This window comes from Felis catus, chromosome A2, assembly GCF_018350175.1.
Source record: "Felis catus isolate Fca126 chromosome A2, F.catus_Fca126_mat1.0, whole genome shotgun sequence".
NCBI classification, from domain to species: Eukaryota; Metazoa; Chordata; class Mammalia; order Carnivora; family Felidae; genus Felis; species Felis catus.
The window spans coordinates 104,529,699-104,547,778 of record NC_058369.1 but is presented as its reverse complement, the minus strand read 5'-3'; the positions used below and the strand labels follow the sequence as shown (position 1 = coordinate 104,547,778).

The window sequence follows — 18,080 nt, the reverse complement described above, 5'->3', positions numbered from 1 at the left end:
ACTATATTAAATTTTTACCTGGATAATTGGCCTATAATACATTTTTATTAACTTATTTAATAAATGTTTTTATGAAGGTATAACATATACAGTACACAAATGTTAAATTCAATCACTGCCAAGACCAAGATCTAGAATATAACTGACAAGATTAAAATGAGAAATAGACAAATTCACAATCACGATTAATTTTGTCCATTTTTATATGTATTTTAAAGCTATGTCATTAAATACATACAGGTTTAAGATTATTTGGACTTCTTTTTTAATTGACCTTTTTTCATTATTATCTTTTTATATCTTTCAATATTTCTTACAGAAAAGTCTTCTGTGCCTTACATTATTATAGCCACCTTAAATTTCTTTGTCCATATGATCTATCTTCTTACATCCCTTTGTTTTGTTTTAATGCTAAAAATATTTTGTAAAAAATCATACGAAAGTTGGGAAGAGAAAGGAGGATGTCAACCAGCCAACATCAAAGTTTGGGCAGCACAAAGTGCTGCCTAGAGAGACTGGTAGAGCAGTCTGCAGAGATCAAGATGGCCACGAGCCAACAGAACCAGCAACCTGGGTCAGCCATATTCATGAGCACCATGGACAGCAAAGCTATTTTTCCCAATCATTCCTCCTTTTCAGGAAGGAAGAAGCAGGAGCTCACCCTTTAGACATGTTCTTGATGGTCTTATGCTCTATTATGGCTTTCTCCCAATAGATGTCATTGGATTTCTCAACGACCACATCCCTGGCAGTGCCCTCAATCCAGGCAGTGTGGGGGCAATTCTGGAGCCTCCGGGATTTGAACAGGGAGTGTAAAAGCTCTGAATACCACTTCTCTTACAGAAGGCGTGTTGTGCTTTGTGCCTGTTGAATGTGCATTTGGTTAGGGCCCTTCTTGAGCCTGAAGCAAGAAGCCAGAACAAAGAAGTGTTTATTCTTCTTCTTGCAAATGCTGCCATTGCAGTCAAAGATGTGCAAGTTGCTGAGGCCCAAACTTCAAAGCTCCACAGTAGCAGTCCCCTGTGTGCTTCACCAGGCTCTGGTATTGGAAGGTATCCAGCAGCAGCTTGGTTGTGCCCTGGAAGATGAGCCACTTCTGGGACATCTCCCAGTGCTCCTGCTGGCTGCCCAGGTCCAGCATGGCCACTGAGGCCATTGGGGTTGCTGGGGCTGGCTATGGCTGTGACAGTGGAGGGGACAGCATCATGACCAGTGCCAGCTCTGGCTACATCTGCCCATGGCCTGGCCACCTCCTGGGCTTATAGCATCAACTACCGCTGGGCTCCTCTCCCCTTGCCTGGCATGTGAGGTGCCTTGGGGTGAACTGTGGGGCCTCTGGAAGACCCAGGCTGCTTCTCTTACCCTTTTCTTTTCTTTTGACTCTTATCCTTTTCTTTTCAATCTATATCTATATTTAAAATGGATCTCTTTACAGAGCACATACTCAGATTTGGTTTTTAATCCATTTGCTTTCTAGCGCCTAATCCATTTATATGTAATAACTTATGTAGTTGCATTTAACAACATCTCAACAGTCATTTCTCTTTGCTCCATATGGTCTTTGTTCCTTTTTTCATTTTTTCCTGCCTCCTTTAGAATTAATCAATTTTTTAAATGTCCTTTTATTTCTTCTTTTAGCTAGTTTGTTTACATTTTTATTACTTTTCAGAAGTTTCCCTACAAATTACAATATTCATCTTTGCCTCCACACAATCATCCTAACATTAGTACTTTCATCACTTTCAAACAATAAAATCACCTGGCAACAACTTAACTCCATTTACATGCATCTTGACATTTATGCCTTTATAGGCATGTACTTTATATTTCCATTTTTTTAAACCACAAAGATATTATTTCTCTTGTTTTAAACACCAGTATCTTTTCATATTTACCCCTACATTTACACTTTCCATTGCCCTTTATTTCTTCCTGCCATTTCATGCATCCATCTGGAATCACTAACTTTTACTGTGAAGAATTTCCTTTAGCATATCATAGAGTCTGCTTCACCTCGTGACAAATATTCTCAGATTTTATCTGAGAACTTCTTTATTTTATCTTAACTTTTTTTTACAATTTATCTTGAATGATTTTATATTTACATAAAAATTGCAGAGGTAGTACTGTTTATAGCCTTCACCCAGATCCCCCTTAATGTTACCATGTGACATAACCATGGCACACTTCAAAAGTAAAATACTAACACTACTATTAATTAAACTACATACTTTATTCATATTTCACCATATTCTCCACTAATGTTCTTCTGTCCTAGAATACAATCTGAGATAGCGTATAACATCTAGCATCTTTATTTTCAAGAATATTTTTACTGTGTATGAAATTCTGTATTGGTCATTATTTTCCTTTTGGCTCTTTAAAGATGTCATTCGACTATTTTATTACACAGTTTCTACAAAAAAGTTAGCCATTACCCTTATTGCTGTTACTTTAAAGATGAGGTGTGTTTATTTTGCCTCTGGCTGATTTAAAGCTTTTTATTATATATTGGCTTTCACCTATTTAATATCATGTGCCTAGATATAGACTTCTTTGTACATGATTAGAGTCGACTGAAGTCTCTTGTACCTTTGTGTTGATACTTTCTTTTAATTTTGGAAAATTCCCAGATGTTATCTCTACAAATATTGCTTATTCCCAATTTCCTGATTCTCTCTCAATTTTCCTTCTGAAATTCCAACATATGTATGCTAGAATTTCTCTGTGCCTTGTGTCCCCTGTACTTTGATTTATTATCATTATTTTTTCTCTCTTTGGTTTAAATAGTTTCTATTAATGTGTCTTCAAGTTCCTAACACTATCTTCCACTATATTCAGTTTGGTGTTCAGCCACCAAACTATTCTGATTTTCAGATATTATATTTTTGCTCCTAAATGTCAATTTTATTATTTTTATAATTTATAATCTTATATTAAAATCCTCAGTCTTGAGGAAAGCAGAGTGGGGCAGGAGGTGGACTATAAGGAGTTGAGGGAATGTGGAGGGGTAATGAAAATGTTTTAAAACTTGACTGTAGTCATAGTTGTATAATGCTATAAAATTACTAAAAACTAATTTAATTGTACACTCACAATTATACCTCAATAAAGACGTCAAAAATGAAAAATATTTCATTTTTTCATTCATTTTTGTCCATCTTTTCCTCTATTTCTTAATGTATTTAAAAAATTATTTTAAAGTCTTTGTTAGCAATATTTGATATGTTAATAGCTGGGAGAATCTGCTTTTATTGTCTATTTTTGCTCTTGCTTATTGGTCATACTATCCTACTTTGTTATAGTCTCATAATTTTTATTGTATGCTTGACATTGTGTGTGTGTGTGGGGGGGAGGGGTGGGGGGAGGGGTGGGTAACTTGCAGCACTTGCTGATGATATTACTTCCCCCAAAGGATAGTTATTCTTTTCCCCTCTTTGGCAGATAAGTTGAAAATTTGGCTACCTAAATCCAAAAAGGGATTTAACTTAGTCAGGCTTAGGTTTCAGTGTTAGTAAAATGCAGTATATACCATTACTTCAAAAGTGTTTTTTGGGCCTGGATGTTCTGTACTATTTCTGTAGACTCTGGCAGATCTTTGTTTAGCCCTGAAAAACTATAGGAGATTCTATTCTATCCTTTCTAGATTTTGAGCTTAACTCTATAGTTTCCTGTTTAACACTATTTCAAATACATATCAAATATAGTGATGTGTTAAATATTTTGATGTGGAGACTGGCCATGCCAAGCCCCCTTGTTCCAGCTGGGCTGTGTCTGTACACATGAGGAAACTGAAAGAAATTTTACCTGTGTTTTAGAAGTCTTGACCTTGTCCTTAATCTATGTTTCATGGGAAAAAGGAAGTATACTTTTGAGTCCAATCTGAATTCAATCAATCATACTATCTTATACAATTGCCAAAAGAATCAAACTTGAAAAAAATAAAAAGAAGAACCAAAATCAAAAAGCAGTGGAATGGTAGTTACCAGGGGCTGGAAATGCGAAAAGAGGAGTGATGTTGTTTAAGAGTATATACTAGTATCCAATACACATTAAAGTGATTATAGGTAAGAAAACTGTAGTATAAACATTAATCTTGCTAAAAGACTAAATCTTAATTTGTTCCTACCACTAGAAGAAATGATAATTATATGGCACAACAGAGATGTTTAACTAATACTACAATGGTAATCTTACTGCAATATAAATGTATCAAATCAATACATCATACACCTTAAACTTAGCATAATGTTATATGTCAATTATATCTCAATTTTAAAAAAAATCCTCAGTTTTCCCATCAGCATGATTACCCTCTGTTTAGACTAAGGCCCATATACCTGTACCAAGTAAGCAAATGCCCCCAAAGAAGAAAATGACTGGCAATTGTGAACTCATCTAGGAAAAGTCTCTTCCCTCTCTGGAATTTCAGTTCATCTATTCTCCTTACTGATATACAGTCTAATATTTTGTAAACATAATTTTCCAATTTATCTTCTTTTTAAAATTTGTTATAGTGGAATTGTTGTCTTCCCATACTCCATTATATCATACGTGTAATCATAATCTCAATCTTATTACACTTAAACGAACAAACATGTTTAATTATTTGAGATCCACGTTAAGAAATAGAATTGCATATGGTCTCAAAAACAAGCCTTTTGCCTGTAATGTTGAACAGTATCTGGAAATAGTAATGATACTCTAGATAATATAAAATAATTGTGTTTGCCCCACCTAACCAGGTCTAAAGTGGCAAAGATGTGACCACTTTCCAAAACATGCCAATTAGAAAGCAGTAGATTCTTTTATCATGGCACTAATTGTGTATACCTGGGAGAGATAGATAGATAGATAGATAGATAGATAGATAGATAGATAAATAGATAGATATAGATAGACAGACCAATTTTCCCTGGACAGTCCCAATTTATGTTTACAATGATTAAGTAACTACAAGCAGTTTCCCTTTTACTCAAAAACATATCACAGGTTAATGATAAATTATGTGGTCCCACTTTAGTACATATATAGATATCAGGCATGAAAAAAGACAATATTCCAATTTTCACTGTACCTCCTACCTCCCATGTTTATATATGTCATTAGATCTTACTATCAACATACCACTATGTTGGGTTTTTGAACCGTGGTCCTGTTACAGTACCATGTGCCAAAACCAGAGCAAAATAAATGACTTACATTATTATACTTATATTCTAAGTATTCCTTAATAATTTATATCTATAGCTTCAGAACTTTTTTTCTGTTATGTTCATATATCTACAGCTTTAAGAAAACCACTAACGAAAGGTTCACTAGTAACATAACCTTACACCCCCATAGGTAAAATGTAGTTCAGATCTATTAAAATATCTTTTATATTTGAGTATAAATTGTTTATAGTTTTAAGACACTTAGATATGTACTTTTTTTTTTAGCATAATATAATGGATACTTCAAAAACACAGCCAGAAAACAACTTTAGAATTTTCATCATTTTTATAGTTAGCATATAAAACAGGTTGCATTCAATTCTCCATGGAGTGAAGTTTGGAAATGAGGCTGAATTATTTGCAGATGACAAATTTTAGACCCTAAAACATGCTTGGTACATTGAAGAAAATCCTGTTGGTTAAATCACTTGAGCCATCAAGTTTTTCTTAAAGTGCCTCGATATGCTTTTGACTGATACCATCTGTTATCTACTGAAAAAATTATTTTCCTTTGGAAGATATTCATCAAATTATAGGTGACATATTTGTTTGAGAATATACTAGACCATCTGGTTCTATAAAAACGTGCTTCTAAAAAATACTGCCATCCTATCTCAGCTACACCATCCGTATTTTTCAGAAGCTCTTTTTGTTACACTCCCAAAACAGAAACACATGATATTTTTGGCTCCTGGCTAAAGAAAGCAAGAAAAACATTTACAAAGAGATTTTTCTAAGCACCATGATATTTTACAGCTATTCACTAAAAGAATAAGTAGGTGACCAGCAGAATGGAGTGTGGAGAAGAATGGGAGAAGGCATGGTGGGCTCAATATTTCATATCCTGAATAGAAAGCCACTAAAACAAAGACTTGACAAAACCCTCCCTGCATATATGAGCTTTGTAGAACACCCAGTATATTATCCTATTTATAATCAAGAAAACTAAATTTTCTGTTTATAGATATACTCCCATTCCTATTAGCATTTTGCAGTCGCTACTTGGCAATGTAAAAAGTTTTCTTTTCCTAAGGGTGCTTTTTTTGTTTATTAAAGTAATAGATGAAAAACCTAAGAATATAATCTCACTTCTGATTTTCTATTTGATTTCAGTAAACTTGTTAAAGGCCAAATTTTCTCTAACTACAAAATGGTCCAATTTCTCATCAGAGTTTATCTAAATCCGACCAAAATTTCTTTTTTAACACAGTGAACTAAAGCAATTGCTCTCATACATTCATACTGTACCTCTTACTGGTCTTCACAAGTGACGGTGAACCACTGTGAAAGATAAAAGTTCAATATTTCTATTAAGGATATTCATATATATGACCTCATTTAAATGGTATAGTATTCATTTATTCATTTAAATCTATGTACTAAGCCTTTCCTATGTGGACAGCACTACTGAGCACTGAAGATCTAATAATAAACAAGAATAGTCATAGCTCCTGCCCATTGGGAGTTTAAAGTCCAGTAAGTGAAAGAGGCATTGTTTGCATAATGGATGGCACAAATGTAAAATTGCCTGTGTTAAGGAGAGTTTTGGAGGCATGAAGTACATTATGGGTGCAAAGAGGGATCTAGGAATTAGAAAGGTCATGACAGGTGTCTGTGAGGAAGTAATACATGATATGACCTAAGAAATGTGAATAGAAGTTAATTCAGTCAAGAGGGAAGTAAAGAGCATTACAGAAGAAAAAACAGTCCCACACTTGACTTGGACAGCACCTTCAGTGCAATATAATCCAGTTTATATCTGGAATATGTACATTCCCATTGACTGTCATTTGACCTTTAACCAGATACTTGCTTCCCTTTCTGTCTGTTACATCCATGATTATTGAACCATCCTTTGTTGTTTTGTTTTTTCTATAAATATCACTACTGAAGTAAATCTCTGAGCTGCTTGCTAGAGATCTTTTCAGTTGTTGCAAAATTATAATAAAATGTTGACATGAGCTCGTAACTATCATCAAAAGTATTTATAACAGTCTTGGAGAACCCATTAAGATCAGCTTTTCTCAAAAGGACCCACCAGAGTTAAAGGGATTAAGGAACAGTACAAGCATGCTGGTGAGATCCTTTCTATTGTCCCAAACTTCTAGATTCTGAGCTTCAACTGGAAGGTGCTGCTGAGCTGTGAAAAACTGGGCTCATTTTCAGAATGCTCATATGTCAAAGTCCAATGGGTACTATATCCATTTTCTATTGCTACAATAACATATTACTACAAATTAGCATCTTAAAACAACACCAATCTATTATCTTACGATTCTTTAGGTCAGAAGTCCAGGTACTGGGTGGCTTGGTTCCTCTGTTTAAGAGTCTCATAGGCTGAAATCAAGGTGTCAGCTAGCTGTGTTCCATTCTAGAGGCTCTGAGGCTGAATCTTATGAATTCATTCAGGTTGCTAAACAAAGTCAGTTTGTGTGGTTATAGGACTGAAATAACCTTTTTCAGGTTATTAGTTAACCCCAATTAATTAAAAAAAATTCTGCCTCCTTCCCTTGTCATGTGTGCCCCCTCCATCTTCAGACTAGCAACAATGCATCAGGTCCTTCTCATACTTCAAATTGTTCTGACTTTTCTTTCAGCCCCATCTCTTCCATCTGCAGCCAGAGGAAGTCTCTACTTTTACAGGCTCATAGATTCTATCATCCAGATAATCCAGGGTAATGTCTCTCTTAATGTCTTAATTATATCTGCAAAGTCTCTTTTGCCATAACATATTCATAGATTTCAGGGATTAGAGCACTGGCATATTTGGAGGCCTATTACTCAGCTACTTTAAAGGATGATTACTTTTGAGACATCTTGCCATCTGAGGTAAGAGCTTAGAAAGGTAATTTGGGACTGTAGTGTGGGTCCTTTCAGTGACTTCCTCCAGAGCAAGAGCACATGATTTGGCATATAGGGAATATCAGGTTCCCTCAGACAGGGGAACTAGATAGATGTTTACCAAAATCTTAAGGTTTTGGTTCAGGAATTCTAGAGATATGTGAGGAATTCATGATCATATATTGTCTTTTTCCTGCCAAGATTGAGATTGTTCTTGGACACATTTGTGTCTGTCTTTTGGCTAGAATATTATATTTCACTCAGGAGTCTCTATATGTTTGCCTACATATCTAGTAAGTTACTTGTAAGCCCTTGTGTTTATGGTCAGCGAAATTCTCTGAAAACCTTTTAGATATATAACTCCCCATTTGCTGAGAGCAGCTATTCTCAAACTTTTGGTCTTAGGATTCCTTTATACTTTTAAAAAGAATTGAGGATTCCAAAAAGCTTTTTTTATAGGAGTTGTATCCACTGATTTTTTAATATATTGTAAATAAAAAATAAGAAAAATTGTAAATATTTATTATTTTACAAACTAATAAAACAATTTCATATTAGCCTAAATAGCATTTTTTTTAATTTTTTTTCAACGTTTATTTATTTTTGGGACAGAGAGAGACAGAGCATGAACGGGGGAGGGGCAGAGAGAGAGGGAGACACAGAATCGGAAACAGGCTCCAGGCTCTGAGCCATCAGCCCAGAGCCCGACGCGGGGCTCGAACTCCCGGACTGCGAGATCGTGACCTGGCTGAAGTCGGACGCTTAACCGACTGTGCCACCCAGGCGCCCCTAAATAGCATATTTTAGAAAAAGAACTAACATTTTCCAGAATGTATATACATATACAAATATATATGCATATATACATATATATGCATATATATGAAATGTTTATTTCTTTTTGAGAGAGAGAGAGAGACCATGAATCAGGGAGGGCCAGAGAGAAAGGGAGAGAATCCCAAGCTGGCTCTGGTCTGTCAGTGCAGAGCTGGCTGTGGGGCTTGAACTCATGAACTATGAGATCATGACCTGAGCCAAAATCAAGAGGTGGCTGGTTCCTCAACCAACTGAGCCACGGGGCACCCTAGAACAAAAATATACTGAAGGAGAAGACTAGCATTGTTTTATTTTCTTGGAAAACTCTTTATTGTTGGATTTAATAGAAGATAAACCATATTCTCATACCTGCTTCTATGTTCAGCCTATTGTAATATGTTATTTTGGTTTAAGTAACGAAGAAAATCCAGACTTATATGGATAAATAGTTGGAAAGGAGAGAATTCTTTAATAACTTTTCAGACAATTGTGAATATTCTTTGACACTAAAACTCTGTAACTGGCAGTTTTTAAAATGTTAGTTGGTATGTGGAACCTGATACCATATGGATTAACTTCTTATATGTCATTACATTAAAATCTATTGTTCTACTTTGCTTAAGTGGATCTTTTTGACACATAATGATTTTATAATATCATGCATTTGTCATTTGGACAATGTGTATTCACTGAATTATGCAGACCTTCCAAATGCTGACAAATTTTATTATAAAATAAAACAAAAGAATCATTTTAATTGATATCATCACCAAACTTAAAAAAGATTATTAAGTTATGAAGCTCTTAGTAACAGATACAAGTTTTCTAAAATTCAAAAATTTTACTTGAAATTTCATCATTGGCAACAAATACTATCAGATATTTTTTTTCTGTTTTCTTTTTTAAGATTTTATTTTTAAGTAATCCCTACACCCAACATGGGGCTCAAACTCACAATCCCAAGATTAAGAGTCGCTCTACTGAATGATCCAGCCAGGCACTCCTCAGATGTTTTTCTTGAAGTGATAATTCATTTTCAGAGAAATGTCTGCCAATTTCCCAAGTCTGAATAACCTGTGTTTTTCTTTTAAGTAAAAATAATACTCCATGAAAAATGTCATTAGTTGCAGGGTTCATCATTTGTGTTACCATGGGGTTATCTAACTCAAAACAAATAGATCTCCAGTTAAGTCCCCCCCAAGGGGACTCAAGAGGACTTTTTATCTATGTATGCATATAGAGAAAAGGTCTAAGATAATTAAGAACATGTAATTATTAGAGATCATTTGAATTTACAATGGTATATTAACTATTGCTATGTAACAAACAATCCCAATATTTAAAAGATGTTTTTAAAGTTTATTATTCTTTACAATACTGTGGTTTGGCCAAATGTTTCTGCTGGTTTTGCCTGAGTTCACTCATGCAGCCAATACAGTTGGAGGGTCATGTGTGCTAGAACATACATGATGGCCTCACTTGCATGTCAGACGTTGGTCCTTGTTCTCACTGGGAGCTTTGGTTTTCCTTTGGGTAGCCTTTCATCCTCCGATAGGCTAGACTAACTTTATTGCATGGTGGTCTCAGAGCAAACTTTCAAGAAGGTGAAACTAGAAATTGCCACATATTATTAGTCAAAGCAAGTCACAAAGCTTGATGGAAGGGCCTGCAAAGACTCTATGGCCATTTTTAATCTATCAATATGACCACTGAAGGTCGCTTTTAATATGACTATAACAAAGCTGAGAAGCTTCAAATCAAATAGTGACAAAATTTCTTGAAGTCAGGGTCTGCCCTAGAACATGGAGGCAATGTATTCTCAAAAAGACAACACAAGTCTCAAGTGTGAAGTCCTCTTAAATACTGTTTGATTGCTTTGTAGAGCAGTGCTCAGAGAATGATGGGGACATGGCAAAAGGGCACAAAGGTTCACACTGGCAAGAGGAAGAACAATTTCAGTATAAAAATAAATAATAACAATAATAATAATGGATTATATCCCATTAAATGAGTCCATGAGTCCATTAATTTATACTAATAGAGGGAAAGAAGACTGTTCTTCCTTACAGTAGTTGGCCAAGTAGTAAATAAAGAAGGAATACTGGAATTAGGCAAATCACCATCTAACAACCACTTAATAATTGCTCTAGGCAAATATCATCAATAGATACTAAAACTAGTGGATGTAAGTTTGATGAGAAAAGGGGTATTGACAAGGTCTTAAAGTAAATCCCCATGAAGGCATTTTAGCTACAGCAAAGAGAAACCTGACAAACATGACCTTAACCAAGTGATCCAAGTTAAGTTCACCAGTAATAGGAAAAAAAAATGTCATGTGCCTCATGATAGTATGTACTGAGAAGAACAAAACATCACTTCTGTGATATTCTTGTCAAAACTATAGAGTTCGAATTTAATCAAGATGAAAAATTTCAGATAATACTAAGGTGAAGAAGGTTTTACCAAAATAAATGAACTTCACTACTCAAAAATATCAAGGGAATAAAAGAAAAAGAATGATTTAGAAACTGTTGCAGACTCAAGGAAACTAAAAAGACATGAAAGTTAAATGCAACATATGTTCCTTGATTGGATCCAGTAATCTCATGTGTGCCCTAAAGGATATTAGTGAGACAATGAAATGTGAATGAGATTTTTTTGGATTAGACAATAGTATTGTGTTGGTGTTAACTTCCTGATTTTGATAATTGTGCAATGGTGATATAAGAAAATGTATCCCTTAATAAAGAATATACACTGAAGTGTTGATGGTGCTTTAAAGTATTATAGATCTGCAACTTATTCTTAAGTGTTTCAAAAATTTTAATACTTATATGCATATTTACATAGAAAATAACAAAGCAAGTGTGATTAAAATGTTAACATTTGCAGCATCTATAGGAAGGGTAATTCATATGGAAGTTTTTGTAGAATCTTTATAACTTTTCCTGAAATAATTAAAAGATTAAATAAATAAACAAAATCAATTTTAAAACTACTCTTCCAAATAAAGAACCTAAATTATCTCTGTATGAACCAAAATATAAAAATGTATACAAAACTCTGGAAAGCCAGTATCAAATTACTAAGTCTGCTACTATTAGTTATTTTTAGAACATTCTGATATCTCATATCCTAAAATAAGATAGGAACATTTTGACTGATACTTTTTAAGGCTAAGTTCTAAAATTCAAAGCCTAGTGAAGAGCAAAAGTTCAATTGCTAAAAAGTCACTGTGGATGAGATTGAAAGTGCATCAGAACATTGCCAACAACAAAAACAAAAAGAACACTGCCAATATAACATCTTAGAAGGCAATAAGAAATCTACAAAAAATAAGTGTTAGTTTGAGAAATGTAACAATTAAGAAAATCCATGCAAGTACAGAGATCTCAGAGATGCCTGAATTAGTCCAAATCCATTTCAAAATCCCCAGTAAATGCCAAGCCCTTTTGATTCACCTCTATATTTGCAAAGAAATAGATGATTGAAAAAATGAAACCTAAGTAGAAATAATAACCTACACATTAATTGTGTTGCAATAAAGTTTTCCATGGTTGGTTCTAAAAATAATTATGTTCCAGCGCCTGGATGGCTCAGTCGGTTAAGGGTCAGACACTTAATTTAGGCTCAGGTCATGATTGATTTTGGCTCAGGTCGTGATTTCACGGTCCATTTGTGAGTTCAAGCCTCGCCTTGGACTCCATGCTGACTGTGCAGAGCCTGCTTGTGGTTCTCTTTCTCTCCCTCTTTCTCTGCCCCTTCCCCCTAGAAATAAATAAATAAAATTTTTTAAAAGCATAAAAATAATTATGTTCCCCTTACCAGAAAGGGACAAAAATCTCTGAAAAGGAAACCCCTGAATTATATTTAATGGTAAGGATCCTGCTAGGGCGACTTTTGGACTTGGGCTGGGGTTATGATCTCCCAGTTTGTGAGTTCAAGCCCTGCTTTAGGCTCTGTGCTGACAGCTCAGAGCCTGGAGCCTGCTTCAGATTCTGTGCCTCCCTCTCTCTTTACCCCTCCCCTGATTATGCACTCTCTCTCTCTGTCTCTCTCTCTCTCTCTCTCTCTCTCTCTCTCTCTCTCAAAAATAAATAAACATTAAAGAAAATAAATTTTAATTAAAAAAAGGATCCTGGTGACTAAGACCAAAAAAATGAAAGATAAACAGTCATCAGGTCATCCTTAATAAACATTGTTTTAAGTTTATTTATTTACTTTGAGAGAGAGAGAGAGCACATGTGTGTGCAAGCAAAGACGGAACAGAGAGAAAGGGAGAGAGAATCCCAAGCAGGCTCTGCACTAGCAGCCCAGAGCCCAATGCAGGGCTGGTGCTCAGTCTCACCAACCATCATGACTTGAGATGAAATCAAGAGTCATAGGCTTAACTGACTAAGCCATCCAAGCGCCTGACGAAACATTTCTGTATTGAGTTTTTATCATTACTCAAAGAAAATTTTTTAAAATATTAGTACAGAAATGTTTTAATTATTGATAAATGTTTTATAAATACTTTATATAAAATTACATTATTTAATACTCCTAATTATGGTAATACATGTACAAATGAAATATTATTACAGTGCAGGATAAAATGCAAACAACATTTTAGTTCATCTATGATTCTAATTTATTTTCTTTTTTTCTTTTTTATTTTTTTTTAAATTTTTTTTTTCAACGTTTATTTATTTTTGGGACGGAGAGAGACAGAGCATGAACGGGCGAGGGGCAGAGAGAGAGGGAGACACAGAATCGGAAACAGGCTCCAGGCTCTGAGCCATCAGCCCAGAGCCTGACGCGGGGCTCGAACTCACTGACCACGAGATCGTGACCTGGCTGAAGTCGGACGCTTAATCGACTGCGCCACCCAGGCGCCCCATCTAATTTATTTTCTGACAGGAGCCTAATTTATTGGCAACAACTTGCATCTGTCATATAGATCAGATAAGTAATCACTAATTACAGTGAGATTTTAAGATTGCAAAGATGTAAATATGTATATAAAACCATGTTGAGTTAAAATAATGAACATCTTAAACATTGTTTTTATAGAGTTCAAGCAATGCTAAAAATTACCTGACTCCACAATTACCTTATTTGTATTATCTGAGTAAAATTTTAGGGATAAGCATTTGAGAGCAAGTAGACTTACTGTTCTTTAATGTCAGCTTAAATTGTAATTCTAAAACCCTTAATTAACTCTAAGACTTCAGACTTAATTAACTTTAAGACCTAAGGCTTAGAAATGTTTAAGTAATTAAAATAAATAGAAACTTCTTACAACAGAGGATGTGATACTTGGGAAGTAGGGACACTAGCAACAGTATAGTCACCACACAATAATTTTTACCTATATACTCTTATTTGTTATTCTTAATATTTTTAAGAGGATAAAACTAGTGGAGTGAAAATACTGTCTTAAATTATGCTTATAGGAATAATTATATTTTAAAACTAATGATTTAAACTTAAGTAGTATCATTTATTATTGTATCATATATGTATATATATTTAAAATAAAAACATTTGGAGGGAGTAAGATTAAATTTTAAAAGAAACTATGTATAACAGAGCAGCTGAGCACTGGTGGCTCACAAAGAAAATTGGTCTTTCAGTGTACAACCTGTTTTAAATATAAGGCTGCAAAAATATTTTTGTTTTCTTCATATTCTACCCAGATGTCAGGATTTTTGCTTAAACAGTGCATATGTGTACTATTAAAAAGGTTTATTGAATTTGACCTGCTTTGCCATATTTCATAACTATAAACAATTATAAGCAAACAAATAGGAAAATAAGGGATTTCTTGCTTCTATAAAGCAAACATTCCTTTGGTAGTTATAATGTATTGCTATTCTGGTTAGTAACACAGCCAACATTATGGCTATTTCTTGTTCTTTGGAACTGTGATTTTATCCAACAACAATTTCATTGTTGATCCAGGATAAGGCCCTAAATTACAAATAATAAAACTGACTAGGAGTTTCTTATGTCGAAATCATCTCTGGTACTCTCTTGAAGAAAAGACTCCCTCTCCTTTTAAGAAAGGATTGGTCTTGGAAAGGAGGGATACTACCAATAGTGAGTTAATATAGACTTCTCCATATTTTCTTAGTTAAATGAGGACAAGAGGCCCAATCCAATTAATCTCATTTAGGGAAAGTGTTATTAATATGAATATAATTTAGTAAGTACATAACTCCTCAGAATAGATGGAAGTGGACTCAAGTTCATGAATGTGGGCTGGCACAGTGACTCCCAACAAACTGACTTCTAAGAAACTTTTTATTCTATTTAAAATTTTAATTTTAAAATAGTTGGGCCCCTTCCTCTGTCTCTGATCAAAATGGAGAAACAAGAACTGAATTTTCTCTCCTGCCTGAAAAAACAAAAGACATACAAAATACATGAAGTTTTTAAGACACTGGATATTAGGCAATAAAAGAAAATGATCCTTGAGAGATGGAAAATAAATGAGATAAATCCCTTGATTGCTCCAACCAACTACTTTGATAGAGTTTCCACAGAATTGAGAACCAATAAATTGAATATAATTTAACAACTCAGAATTTCTTGAAAGCCACAAACTACCAAAGCTCACTCAAAAAGAAATAAATAACTTGGATATTACCCTACATATTAAAGAAACTAAATTTTTAGTTAAAAACTGTTCTGATAAAGAACACTCCAAGCCCAGGTGGCTTCACTGGTGCATTCTTCCAAATATCTAGAAGGAAACATCAATTACTCAGAAACTCTTCTAGAAAACAGAAAAAGAGAGAACAGTTTGTAATTTATTCTAAAAGAAAGAACATTACTGTGATACTAAAACTAGACAAAGATATTACAAATAAAGACCACAAATCACTATTTCTCAGGAACATAGATGCAAATATTCAAATTTTTTTAAATGTTTTATTTTTGAGAGAGCAGGGGAGGGACAGAGAGAGAGGCGAACAGAAGATCAGAAGTGGGCTCCATGCTGACAGCAGCAAGCCCTATGCGGAGCTCTATCTCAGAAACCGCGAGATCATGACCTGAGCTGAAGTTGGACGCTCCACCGACTAAGGCACCCAGGCGCCCCTTAAAACAAAATTTTAGCAAACCAAATCCAGGGATATATAAAAATAATAGATCATGGATAAGTAATGTTTATTCTAGGAATGTGAGATTGGTTTATCATTTGAAAGTCAATCAATGTAAGTTACCATGTGGTAAGTTCCTCTCCCTAAGGAGAAAAAAACAAAACAAAACCTCAAGGCAACCTGGCTGTACACAGAGTGACGACCTTGTAACATGAGACCACTTAATCAGACTGCATGTTTGTGTGTTACCGTACATTGGAGACAAAGAAATAGAGAATGTATAAAAAAAAACTATGCCACATGGCGTTTGGGCCTCAGTTCTTCAGGTATGAGCCCAACTGAGCAGCACAAATAAACTTGCTTCCTGGAAAGTAAGCCTCAGTGTCACAGAGAATCCTGCTACGTTATTTGGGAACTTGCCATGATGTTTCCACCTCCTTTGCCCCCAGGGTATGAACCTCTGAGTGCTAGGAGAAGCAACCTCGCCTGGTGCCAGTGGACCATTTGTTGCTTAAGAGATTAGCCTATACCAGTGCACAGGGGCAAAGGCCCTGTGTGTGCACAAAGGAACCCATGAGGCCCAGGAACCAGCTTACGGAATGCTGCCCATCAGACTGGTAAGAACCCAGGTTGGTTTTGGCAGACCTGCCGCTAAGAGGCAGAAGGGGAGCCTGATCATCCCCCCAGGTTGCCCTAGTAGTTCCACAAGGGAAGAGGAACAAAGCCACAACTCTAAGGCGCTGAATGTAGGGCAATGGGTTGGAGTCCTCCTGTGAATGTGTTTGAATGAGACCGACAACAGAAAGGTTCCCACCTGACCAAAGGCTAAAGCGAGAGTGGAGTCCTGACAAGTCCTGATCCGAGGTTCCGTGGCAACCTCATACGGCTTAAGGCAGCGTCAGACTTCCCTAAGAGTCTGATCCAGGTCACGGATTGAAACTGAACCCACCAATGCTAAGAGGTGCCTGAAACATCTCTGAGATGAGAGTGGCCAGAAACAGACAAAGCAACTGTGTGTCCTCTCCAAAATAGTACCCCCTCCTTCCTCTTTTTTTCCCCTCATGTGTATCAAAGTTGTCTGTTAGGGGAAGGAAATGGGTGAAAAACAGAGTAAACTGACTCCCCTGGAGTGTATGATGAGGAATTTCAAAAAGGGACATTCAGGAAATTATGGTGTGAAATTAACTCCCAGAAAGCCCAGGACATTCTGTGAAATTGACTGGCCGTCATTTGGGGTGGGCTGGCCCTCTGAGGGCTCACTTGATAAGGAACTAGTTGGCCCAGTGATCAGGGTCATTGCAGGGGACCCAGGCCACTCTGACCAGTTTCCTTACATTGACTGTTGGCAAGACCAGGTCCTATCCCGGCCACCTTGGCTAAAAGTCTCTATTGAAGAAAGCTGTAAAGTTATGATGTCTCACGTCACGACTTCTTCCAAATACTGGCCAGAAATTAAAAAGCCCATACTGTCAGGAGAACCTAAAGAAATCCCACCACCATATGCCCCACTGTACCCCTCACTGCCACCTGTGCCCCCCAGCAGCCCTCACTGCTGAAACCCTGTCAGAGTCTGCCCTTAGTCCCGAGGCCTCACCACCTCTAGCACCACCAGTCTCCCTGACCACGACTGAACCACCCGGACCACCAGTCTTAACCCCGCATATGCCCCCTGGACTGCACTAGAGAATCAGGCCAGCGGAGGCAGCCACTCCCTGCAGCAGCACCAGGGAGCTCTACAGATGTCACTGACGGAAACCAGGGGACCCATCTATTATGATCAGGAAGGCCAGACCCAAGGAGGCCAGCGTGTTTTTGTGTCTGTCACTACATAACTCTTAAATTGTAAGCAACATACCCCCTCCTATATGGAGAAACTCCAGGCTATGATCAACCTAATTCAGTCCATAATTCACACCCAAAAACCTACCTGGATGGACTGCCGACAACTTCTTCTGACCCTCTTTGATACAGAGGAGCATCACCGCATTACCTATGCAGCCCTAAAATGGTTAGAGAATGACCCAGGTGGGACACTAGGCCCTCAGGCCTACACTTGGGTTCACTTCCCTGGGGAGGACCCCAAATGGGATACAAATGACGCCAGTATAGATGAAGGGTT

The 18,080-nt window shown here is 36.2% G+C and overlaps 1 pseudogene; it reads right to left on the bottom strand.

Annotated features, from left to right (window-relative positions):
* Positions 1 to 257: 257 nt before the first annotated feature.
* LOC123383978 lies at positions 258 to 16,843 on the bottom strand (annotated as a pseudogene).
* Between the last annotated feature and the right edge of the window lie 1,237 nt (positions 16,844 to 18,080).